This window comes from Miniopterus natalensis, chromosome 2 (genome assembly GCF_054644295.1).
Source record: "Miniopterus natalensis isolate mMinNat1 chromosome 2, mMinNat1.hap1, whole genome shotgun sequence".
NCBI classification, from domain to species: domain Eukaryota; kingdom Metazoa; phylum Chordata; class Mammalia; order Chiroptera; family Miniopteridae; genus Miniopterus; species Miniopterus natalensis.
Genome location: NC_142082.1, coordinates 108,615,007 through 108,627,458, shown reverse-complemented (window position 1 = coordinate 108,627,458; position 12,452 = coordinate 108,615,007). Strand labels below are relative to the sequence as shown.

At 37.7% G+C, this 12,452-nt stretch overlaps 1 protein-coding gene across 2 annotated transcripts in view; it reads right to left on the bottom strand.

The window, feature by feature from the left end:
- CEP83 (centrosomal protein 83) overlaps positions 1–12,452 on the bottom strand; it is a 100,957-nt gene that overhangs the window by 76,421 nt on the left and 12,084 nt on the right. Inside the window, exon 1 of one of the 2 annotated variants that reach the window (XM_016215234.2) lies at positions 2,671–2,923. The exons of the other annotated variant lie outside the window; for it this stretch is intronic. The gene's annotated coding sequence lies outside the window, so the exon portion shown is untranslated. Of the gene's footprint in view, positions 1–2,670; positions 2,924–12,452 lie in introns of those variants that run through there. 2 annotated transcript variants of the gene reach the window in all.

Genomic DNA, 12,452 nt, shown 5'->3' with positions numbered 1-12,452 from the left:
AACATTGTCCTGAACATCTGGAACAAGACAAAGGTATAAAAGGTAAAAAAAATGGAAAAACAAAACTTTCTTCACATACAGGCATTCTGATTACATATGTAAAAAACCTAAAAGAATTTATAGAGAATTCATTAGAAGAAGCAAGTTAGTAAGATAGTTAGATAAATATAAAAAAATTAATTGCATTCTATATACCAGTAACAAAATGTTTTAAAGACATTCTTAATAGCATTAAAAAAATCTAATATCTAGGCAAAAGATGTGTAGACAATTATCTAAAAAATATATGGCTATTTATTAGAGAAACTAAAAAGGATCTAAGTAGATAGAAATATATACCAATTGTGCCCTGGCCAGCGTGGTTCAGTGGTTAGAGCGTCAGCCTGCACACCGAAGGGTTCACAGGTTCGATTCCCAGTCAAGGGCACGTACCTGGATTGCAGGTTCAATCCCCAGCCAGGTCAGAGACGAGTACGGAGGCAACCAATCGATGTGTCTCTCTCACATAGATATTTCTTTCTCTCTCTCCTCTCTCTCTCTCACCCTGCCCCCTCCCTTCCACGCTGTCTAGAAATCAATGGGAAAAAATATCCTCACTCCTTGGGTGAGGATTAAAAAATATATATATAGCCCTAGCCGATCTGGCTCAGTGGTTAGAGCGTCGGCCTGTGGACTGAAAGGTCTCGAGTTCCATTCTGATCAGCCTGTTAATCAGTGAGCACTCATCAGATAACTAGTACCTGTGAAAAGCAGTTTTTAAAAGACTCAGCACAACCATTCTCCAAATACTTCCTCTTCCTCTCTTTGCAATTATTACTATCACATAACCACACCCACATGTCCTTTCTTTTCTTTTGACCAGTTCCAGCTCTACAGACCTACATATGACATTTTCTTTTGCACAGGAACTGTATTTTTTAAACAGTGTTACAATGTCTGTCCCCCAAAAAATGGCAATTCAAAATATTCTAAAAGCGCAGCTGCTGATACTAAGGGAAAGCTTCCAAAACACATTCCATTAAAAAGCACATGCTATGCCTTTGAGCATTTCAAAACAATGCTTTAAATACTACATCCCCCCAAGTGAATGTTGTTTTTTAAAAACATTAAAAGTCTAAGGAGAACCTACATCAGGGATTTTCACTTATAAACAAATCATTAGAAATTAACTTCTTTAAAATCCAGAGAGAATCCTATACTATCACCCAAACAGCCTTTGGGTGGCCAGCAAGGGTGTCTTGTATGAAAAAAAAAAAAAAAGTCTCAACTTGAAACCTTGCCAAACCTGAAGTGCAGCTGGGAGCAGACCCTTCAGAACCCTGGTAAGGTGCCAGGGCCCATAATTGTGATTTAGAAAGAAACAGGAGGGCAAGGAAAGAGGAAAGGAAGAAAATATGTATTAAAGTGGTTAACAATCAACCATTAAGCGCTGTGAATTAAAATGTTATTTTATTCTTATAACTGCACTGTCTGCCTCTGCACAGCTTAATTCACACAAAAGAATTCTGGAAAGTAGGATATAGTAACCAGTAAACCTCAAATGCTCAGAAATAAGTTAAAGTCTCTGAAAAATTGTGATCTGAACAAGAACTCTTGCTCAAACCATACTTCACATTCATTGTAATGTTTCTTAGTGTAGGCTTTATTACATATAACATGGGGACTTCCCAAAAGATTCATGAGCACCTAATATCTTTTTGCAAATTGTAGCATCTTCTTTGCTCACAGTCCCATATTTCTCCTGAAATAGAAAAGGCTACCCCATGACTCCTAACACAAAATGAAGGTTGATTACTAACCATTTAACAACATATTCTGGAAACTTTGCGTTTTAAATAAATCCTCATTTTTATTGCTATAAGATTTATTTCTTAGTCTGAAGAGTTAAACTTAAAAAATTTGATAAGGGTTCACCTGATATTTTTACTGGAGTTAACATAAGCATTTTTGTTTTGTTTTGTTTTGTTAATCCTCTCACCCAAGGGTATTTTTTCTGATTTTTTTTTAGACAGAGTGGAAGGGGGGAGGGGAAGGGGGGGAGGGGAGGGGGGAGGGGAGGGGAGGGGAGGGGAGGGGAGGGGAGGGGAGGGGAGGGGAGGGGAGGGGAGGGGAGGGGAGGGGAGGGGAGGGGAGGGGAGGGAGATCAATGTGAGAGAAACACATCCACTGGTTGCCTCCCAGCTTTCACTCAGACCAGGGCCAGGGATAGAACCTGCAACCCTTTGGTGCATGGGCCGATGCTCTAACCATTGCAGCATCACTGGCCAGGGCAACATAAGCTTTTTTTTTTTTTTTTATGTTTTTACTGATTTCAGAGACAGGAAGGGAGACAGAGAGAGACAGAAACACCAATAATGAGAGCGAGTCATTGATCAGCTGCCTCCTGCATGCCCCCCACCAGGGACGGAGCCTGTAACCCGGGCATGTGCCCTGACCAGGAATATGCCCTGACTGGGAATTGAACCATGATCCCCTGGATCATAGGTGGACGCTCAACCTCTGAGCCACGCCAGCTGGGCCACATAAGCATTCTTTTTTTCACCTTTGAGAATCCACCAAAAAGAAAGTATAAAATTTCAGAGCCAGAAGAGGGAGAAAAACAAAGTCATCCTCAAGGTTAATTTTAAAACCATATATCATTTTTAAAGCAATTAAACAATAAGTACTTACAGAGGGGCTACTATACCATATTTACTGAGTGGTACACTTTACTAGGAGGGCTTTGAAGCAAACACAGAAATACGCAGACCACCACGTCAAGCAGACTTCAGAACAAAGAAGAGCCCGCCCATATCCAGAGTATTACGGACATGTTCTCTGTGGGTACAGGAATACAGAAATAAATAAAAGAAAACCCTTGCCCTCAAGTTCACAGTGGTCAGTGAAACATACATGCCAACCAACAACTGCTGAACAAGAATGACAGAAAACTTACTATTTTTTTTGTACCTCAAAAACTTTTTACCATGTGGATATACTACCTATTCAAAATGATAAATGAATTTAGAAAGGTTTAAAAATATTAAAGCACTGTAATATATTTATAAGTAATATGGGTGCAGAGAGGAATAATTCTGCTAGAGAAGCTGTCAGGGAAGACTTCGTGAAGAAGGTGACCCAAGGAAAGGGATGCAGGGAAGAAACATCAAGTACAAAGGCATGAAAATAAGAAACACTGCAGGTAGGGGGTGGGGTGAGGGTAGCAGATCAGCCTGGAAAGGTAGGGAAGGACCTGGAAGGCAATGCACAGAACACTGGAGTTTATCCTGGGGTCCAGGAGAACCAATGAAAGGTTTTCAGTTTGTGGATGAATTTGTACCTCAGAAAAATAACTAGCTTATCCCAGGTGTGAAGATTAGATTGGGGAGGCGAGAGGGGTTTAGGTAAGAGAGAGAGAGAGAAAGGAAAGAAGATCAAAGTAGAGGAAGAGATTAGAAGTCCAGCAAAGCAATGATGAAGGCGTGAATTAAAATAGTGGCAACAGGTAGTCAACAAGGAATAGTCTTGAAATGAATTTGGAGGCAGAAGTAAAAGGAGTTATTAGTTAAATACTGACACCCCTATCCCTCAAAATAATAGAAACTATTTTAACGTTGTCACTAGTTAAATGACCAACCAGGAAATCAGGACAGTTTTTAAAGAGTGAAATAAAATCTAGTTAACGTAGAAGAAAGACTGTTTCAAAGATTTCAATTACTTCAAGCACTAAACCTCCACAGGAATAAAGATTCAAGCACAGGCATCTTGGTAAATGCAAATACTATTATAGTAAAACACTCTAAATATCTACCTTTCTCCCACAGGAATTTTATCAGCAAAGGGGTAAACACTGTCAGGAACAAAGACATAAAATAAGTATTTTGTTCCTTAGATGTCCACCTGCTGTCTTTCCTTCAAACAATCATTTCTATAGCAACACACTCTTAAGAAATTTGTGGATGGAAAGCATATGTTTTTGCAAAAATATGAGAACTCAAGAAAATGAGCTACTTTATTTTTGTCTTTAATGCAAGAGATACACAATATATCTCAAGACAATTGCAAAATATGACAAATATGAAACAAAAAATGGACTTAAAAACACAAGGAAATGTAGAAATTGGTGTTGCATGTTTACATGTAAATTCTTTTTACAGGTTACAATGACACCTTGTGGTAAGGCTTTTTAAATTATATAAGTTATCTTGGAAAATGTTTTTCTAATTTTCATTGATTTTTAGAGATAGAGGAAGGGAGAGAAACACTGATTTGTTGTTCCACTTATTTATGCATTCATTGGTTGATTCCTGTATGTGCCCTGAGTATTTTTACAGAAGAGATATAATAAAACTGGTTAAGCAAATAGGAAAGAACCACACAGTGTTGAGATGGTATGAACATGTACAACAATCCATTTGGGAAATTAAGGGCCAAAAAAAAAAAAAAAACAACACATTGAAAAAATGTCACAATATTAGACAAGCAAAAGCAGCTTACTAACTGTAAATTTGAAGTACATGATTCCCTTCACTTGAGCTAAAATTATTTTTTTTAATGATGCAAAAAAAAACCTACTTTTGTAATCTGGGGCAAAATTTATAATGTCACCAATCCCGTTCACATGAGAATATTGACACATGGTTTATAAACTATGAAAGTAATTTGATGTCATTACTCCTTTCTTATCAATTAAACAATAGATAATGCAGGTATCCCCTACTTTTTGAAAGCTCACTTTATGCCACTTTGCTTTTATGAAAGACCTACATTCACACCCGTTTTCTCTAGCAGAAATCCAAAGAGGATTTCACTTTTACGAAAAAAGGCAAAAAGTGAAAACAAGCATTTAGTGTTTGTTTTGCAGTTAGCCAGTTATAGAGGTACTGCACATCCCAAGCAGCGAGTAGCACTGCAAGCTCCTTCGCCAGGAACTACACTCAGCACCCCAGCATCAAGTTGCCATAGCGTGTGAGCATCTGTGCTATATCTGAATTTATTTTGTGCATCCGTTCATTAGTAAGCTGTCACCTAAGGTGATTGACTGCTTGGTTTGCTTTACGCCATTTCGGCTTACAAAAGGTTTCACAGGAATGCTCTGCTTCAGGATGGGGGGAAATCTATACTACTTTAAATATTTCAAGCTTGATTAATCCAATAATTAAGAGAATAATTTACAATTGCCTTTCGTTGGTAGTTTACTATGTTTACTAAACTATACTAAACATCAGTAAACATAAAGAAAAGTTAAAGATGGAGTTTGCACACAATCACCTTATGAATCTCTTTGAAATAATCTGCCCCCTTAGCATCTACAACGCCACCATCGCTTCCTATCTTTCTTGCTGTCCCTTGACTGCTCCCCTCACCATGAGAAATCTCTGGTATGCTGCTCCATCTCTGTAAGAAAAGTCAAGTTGCCTCTCTCACAGCTTGATTTATTACATCTGAATGACGCTCAAATTTATACCCACATTCCTAACCTCTCTCCCAGCTCGTAACTCCCACTCTACTCACATTTCATCTACAAAGGAAGCTCAACATAACAAGAATTAGGCTAATCAGCTTCAAAGTTTCTACCTGCCTCCTTAAAAAAATCAATTACCACTATCTTCCCCTTATGTCTTAGCACATAACTCATCCCCCAACTCCTATTAGTAATAAATTATTAATCCTGCTGATTCTTCATCTATCTGCTTATTTTAACCATTATTTTCCATTCCTAGGCCATCACCCTCTAGTGCAAAACCTCAAATATTTTACACTTGGTTTATTTTAACAGAACTCTCTAAATAGTGCCCAAGATTTTTGGTCTTTCATCCTTACATAGCCTCCAAATATCTACCAGGGCAATCTTTTCTGTAGTTTCCATCACTGTAACTCTTATTATAATCCTTCCAATTGTTTACTGGATCAAATCTAAACTTTCTCAGCCAAACTCAAGCCCCTGCATCAGCCAACTCCCTACACAAGCGCAAACATTTCTTTGTGCTGCCCCAGAGTCCCTTTGTTAGAGCCAAATGAGTGCTGTACAGTTCCTCATACACGTGTTGCTTACTCTCGCCTTCACAACTTTGTTCATGTAGTTATGCTAAATTCAAATGCCTTAAATCTTTCCATTAATTCACAAATCAAGATCAGAGTCAAACCTAAAACCCTACAGTCTGGACAATCTTAAAACTATTTTCACAGTTTATACTCTAAAAAAGTAAACATGAAGAATAGCTTCTGCCCTTCTTTATGCTCCGTAAGTTTCTACCTTCCCTGTGCTTGCCTCAGAACATTTACTTTGTTTTCTATATCTTTCCCCTTCTAGTGCTTTGTAACTATGTAAACTATCTTTCCAAACTATAATTTCCTCAAAGGAAAAACTATAATCTTCTACTTTTTTGGTCATCTCCATAGCTCCAATTCCAGTAAACCTAATGACAGAAAACTGATCCAAGAAATTTCTGTAATATGAATCCTACTTTCCCATATGCTTACAAGGTAATTGCAGAGAAAGCTTGGGGAGGGATGGCACCAAGAACATTGTCTGCTAATCAATTATGCATGCCTTATGATAGTTATCTATCAAGATATTTCTGCCTCAAAAAAAATTCTGGGAGAGGCTGGTCATCAAACGCCTTGAAACATATCATTTGACCTAGCAATTCCACATGTAGGAATAAATTCCAAGAAACTATTCAGAGATGTGCACAAACATTTACTTTCAGGGTCTTCTTCACTTATCATTCAGTCAATATTACTGAGCACATCCCAAGGTCGAGGTAGATCACTGTCTTCATGGTACTTACATCATAGTGCAGTTAATGTGGAAAAAGACTATAAAAAAAAGCACGTTTATTCTTCCAATCCATGAACAAGGGGTATTTTCCATTTTGTTGTGTCTTTTTCAATTTCTTTTAATAATGCTTTGCAGTTTTCAGCATAGAGGTCTTTCACGTTCTTTGTTAATTCCTAGGTACTTTATTCTTTTGGTTGCAATTGCAAAAATCATTGCAGCATTTTTATTCACAGTGGCCAAGACATGGAGATAACCACTGTCATGTGATAGAGGACTGGATAAAGAAGATGTGGTACATGTACACAATGGACTACTCGGTCAGAAGAAAAGATTAAATGCCACCATTTGTGACAACATGGGTGGACATGGAAAATATTATGCTAAGTGAAATAAGTCTGGCATTAAAGCTAAGAATCATATGATTTCACTTATATGCACAATATAAAACTGAAACTGTGGACACAAACAGCAGTGTGGTGGTTGCCAGAAGGAAGGGGATGGAGGGTGGGGGGTGGAGGGTGAAGGGGGCTTAATATATGGTGACTAAATAAGAAAAACAATCTAACAAAACAACAATGAAAAATGGGCAAAAGATTTGAACACTTCACCAAAGATACAGGGTGGTTAAATAAACACTTGAAAAAATGTTAAGTATCATTAGTGTTTTGTTAAGTGTAAATTAAAAACACAATGCAATATTACTATACACCTATTAAAAAGGCTAAAATTTAAAAGGCTGTGCCAAATACTGATAGACTATAGAGAAAATGGAACTATCATAACTACTGGTTGAAATATAAAATAGGGAAATCATATGGGAAAACTCTGGCAGTTTTTTAAAAAGTAACCATATACCTACATATAATCTAGCCAATTTTTTATAGATATTTATCCAAGAGAAATGAAGCATATATGTCCATACAAATACTTTCATACAAAATGTTCACAGCAGCTTTATATTGTGAGACTCAAACCCTGGTCCATCAAGAGGTGAATGGATAAACAAATTGTGATATATTCATACAATGGAACACCATTCAGCAATAAAAAGAAATGCATTATTAATATGAGTAAATCTCAAAATAATTATGCTGAGTGAAAAAAAATCTAGACCAAAAAAAAGAGTACGTTATATGCTTCAATTTACATAAAATTCTAGGAAACGGAAATTAATCATAGTGACAGAAAGCAGATCAGTGGTTGCCTGGGAAATGGAAAGAGAGAGCAGCTGGCGAGGGAAGAGAGAAGGATCACAAAAGGGCATGAGGAAACTTTTGGGGGTGACAGATATATTAAACACCTTGATTGTGGTGATAGTTTCACAGGTATAGATATATAGCAAACTTAAATTGTTTACCTTTAAAAATGTACAATTTGTTATTTATCAATTATATTCAATAAAGCTGTTTTTAAAAATAAGTATTATAAACTTCAGGAAAAAATAATTTCCTAAAAGAACACTCTAGGCTGAGATGATTTCATATTTAAATTTTCTTTTAAAAAATGCTATGGAAAAATATTTAATAACATCAGGAAATGTAAAGGCTCTAGGTTATATAATCCTTATTTTGTAAAAAGCATATTTACATGTCTATATAATAGGAAAAAAACACACAGAAAGAATAGGCCCTAAAATATTAATAAGTAACATCTAGGGATAGGTGTTACTTTGTTTGTGTATTTCCTGCACTTTTCTTATTTTACCACAAACATAGATTATGTTTACAACCAGAGGGAAAACGTCATTGGTAAAAAATGCAAGGAATTGCAAACGATACATGTGATAAGGGGTTAATTTCCAAAATATACAAAGAACTCATACAACTCAACAAGAGAAAGACAAACAATCCAATTAAAAAATGGGCAAAGGTCCTGAATAGACACTTCGCCAAACAGGACATACAGATGGCCAAGAGACAGATGAAAAAATGCTCAAAGTGATGCAAATTAAAACCACAATGAGGTAACACTTCCCACCTGTCAGAACAGCTACCATCAACAAATCAACAAACAACAAGTGCTGGTGAGGATGTGGAGAAAAGGGAACCCTAGTATACTGCTGAAGGGAATGCAGACTATGGAAGAGTATGGAGGGGCCTTAAAAAATTAAAAATGGAACTGCTATTTGACTCCGTGATCTCACTTCTGGGAATATAGCCTAAGAATCCCGAAACATCCATCAGAAAAAAGATATGCACCCTATGTTCATAGCAGCGTAATTTACAATAGATAAGATCTAGAAACAGCCCAAGTACCCATCAGTAGATGAGTGGGTAAAAAAGCTGTGGGACATTTACACCATGGAATACTATGCAGCTATAAAAAAGAAGGATCTCTTACCCTTTGGGACAGTGTGGATGGACCTGAAGAATATTATGCTAAGCGAAATAAGCCAGTCAGAGAAAGACAAATATCACATGATCTCACTTATATGTGGAATCTAAGGAACAAAATAAATTAACAAACCAGGACCACAGACATGGAAGCATGAAACAAACTGACAGATCTCAGAGGGAAGGTGGGAAGGAGGGTGGGAAGAGATTGACCAAAAAACTTATAAGCATATATGCACAGCCCATGTATACAGACAATAGACAGGTGAAAACCAGGGAAGAGGGAAGATGGGGGGAAGGGTTAAGGGGAGAAAAATGGGGGACATCTGTAATACTCTCAACAATAAAATAAACTTTTAAAAATGCAAGAAAACCTCAAAGTCCACTTGAAGACCAAATGAGAAGGAAAAAGCCTCCCCTTTTCACATTAGATAACATAAAAGGAAGTGAGACCTAAAGTTCAAGCCTCCACTTCAGAAAATAACCCAGAAGTCCTCAAATTCCATTCCCTTCCATTCAAGATTATGCAATACTCAAAACTTTACTCAAACAAAAATATTTGGCTGTTTATTACCAATTCTATGACATCTCTTAAATTATCTTATCAATATAATTCCCTTTTACCTAAAATAGCATTTTTCAAACAATTTTACTAATTGAGCTTCTTTTTCAAAACTTATAGAACTCCATTATTTAGACTAGACTATGTCATTTTATTCATGTATGTTAATAAAAACTTAAATTCGGAGAATTTTACTTTAAAGATACATATCAGATCTTTAATTCCATATCAGTTAGTATCTTTGTTGGTGGTCTCTGTTTTAAAATATGACTTATAGCACATTTGGATATACATATATATACACATACATATATACATACACATACATATATACATATACATACACACACATATATACACTTACTTGTGGCTTTTGGAATAAAAATGTAAACAAAATTCAAGTCAAACCTTTACTGAATCCTGAAGTACTTCTCACTCACAGTTTTGAAGAACTGACCAATAAAGGTCAATCCAAGCTTAATATAGTATACCCCACCCTTCACAATCTGGACCCTTTCTACCCTGCCATTCTCATCTCGCACAACTCCCTAATACGTACTTATGGCCTAACAACACTAAGCTATTTATAGAACTTCACTGAACATACCATACTTTTTAACTCATGCTGATCCCTCTATGTAATACAATCTCCTAATCTCACCCTTCACTTATTTTTATATTCAACTCATTTATTACTTCCTTCTGAAAGTCTTTCTTGGATGCTTCCCTTTTCCTTTTCCCCCCAATCCATTCTGAGTTGTGTCCTTGTGAGCTCTTCCATAATGCCACATATTTATCCATATCAATGTATTTACTTCACCATATTATAATCAGCTACTTCTATATCAATCTCCTTCACTAGGTTAAGATCTCCTTGAGACCAGAGATTATGTTTTAGTCATCTTTATACCCCCAAAACCCTACACAATAACTGGAACATGACAAGTAGTCAATAAACACTTGTTGAATCAAAGGTAAACAGTTTCTTTGACTTACCAAAAGGACAGGGAAAGCAAGAAATTGCACAGAGCTTAGAAGTTCCCAACCCAAATGACTTATAATTTCATGCTTAAGGAAAATCAGGAAATTTAACTCAACAAGTCCATTTGGAGTGGCCAATAAATTTCTAATTTTGTGCAAAAGACTATTAGTAATATAAAACAAGTATGGAACCCTGGCTGGGTAGCGGGCCTGGTTAGAGTGGCATCCTGATATACTGAGGTTGAGGGTTCGATCACTAGTCAAGGCACATATAAGAATCAACCAGTGAATGCATAAATAAATGGAACTGTTACTGGAAAGAGGACCTGGCCCTTAGCAGGTCTGCCTAGGGCTGGCTGGTAGTGTGTGAGTTCTTGACTTCCTGAAGGAAAGAATTCACAATAGGAGTCCAGGTGATTCTGAGACGTTTATTAAAGCTGGGACAGTGAAACAAGGAAGGGCTTAGGATAGAAAAAGCAAACAGAGCCTACGCAGGGCTGTTTTGGCTCTCTAGAAAAGTTATAGGAAAGAAAGGAGCCTGGGCTGGGTTGCTTTGGCTCGCTGAGAAGTCAGAGACAAGGGGGCCTTGGGGGCAGGTTCAGGGGGTTGCCCAGGATAGGCTGCCACTGCCCACTGCTCCAATGGCTGCAAGTCTCATGGGGACCCCTAGAGTTTAGGAGGCTCACACCTGTGGGGGAAGAAGAGAAGGGAGGAAAGGCCAGGGTACACTCCTGGGAGGGAAAGTAAACAGCATGTGCTGGGACCTTTGTTTTCAGGGTTTTTAAAGGCTGAGAGTTTAGAGGAGGATCTCAATAGAATATTCACCAGTTTTATAATAATGTGCCAAAATGAAACTTAAACTTCATCTGTCCTTGGGTGTGGTTGGCACAAATAGCACTAATTGGATTTCTGCCAGCCATCTCCCTGAGTAGGGTGATTTAAGCTACTTCTCTGGTTGGAGAAGTGTAAACCATTTACCCTTGGTTTAGGGAAGATAAGATTTACTAGATGGCTGTAAACTGCGTGGTCCTTTATCTGTCTCAGGTTTCCTATTCTACTTGCCAAGGAATTTTCCTAGCTTCTTACTATCCAGCCTCAGAACAAATCATTGTCTGTCTGTCTCTTTCTCCCTCCCTCCCTTCCTTCCTTCCCCTCTCCCCTTCCCTCCCTCCCTTTCTGTCCCTCTCCCTTCCTCTCTCTCTCTAAAATCAATCAATAAATACAAATTTTTAAAAAATAAGTATGGGATAAGTTTTAGCCTCCTAAGAGAAAAATTCCATACATAAACCAAAAGCCAGATGTCCCACTTCCTCCAGCATGAGGGAATGAGATCAACAATCCTCTCCACTAAACAACCAAAAACAATCAAAGGCATGTTTATTCATGAAAACAACAGAACTCTGGGTAAAAAGAACATGAATCTAACAGCATTCTTACCTTTGACTGCTCCCATCCACCACCACCCCCAGTGTAGGAGTTTAACAAGGGTGGGGCAGACTGTGAATACAGCAACTTTGCCACCACTAACTACTTCAGGGTGATCTGTAGACTTGGTGCATTGTCAGTTAAAGTGGAGATCTATGATTTGGCCTGAGGTTACAGGACTCTATGCGGCAAACAACAAATTAAATGGGGATTTCACAGGAGTTCTGGGAGGTGGGACAGCCCTAGGGGCTTAATAAACTATTCACCCAGGTGAAACAAAGACTATGGAAACTAGAGCTGGACCAGGCCACTCACACATCCTTGGCCAACAGAACTGTGCACATGCACAAAAGAGACACAAGAGAAGCCTGGTAAAAAGTAAAAGCCA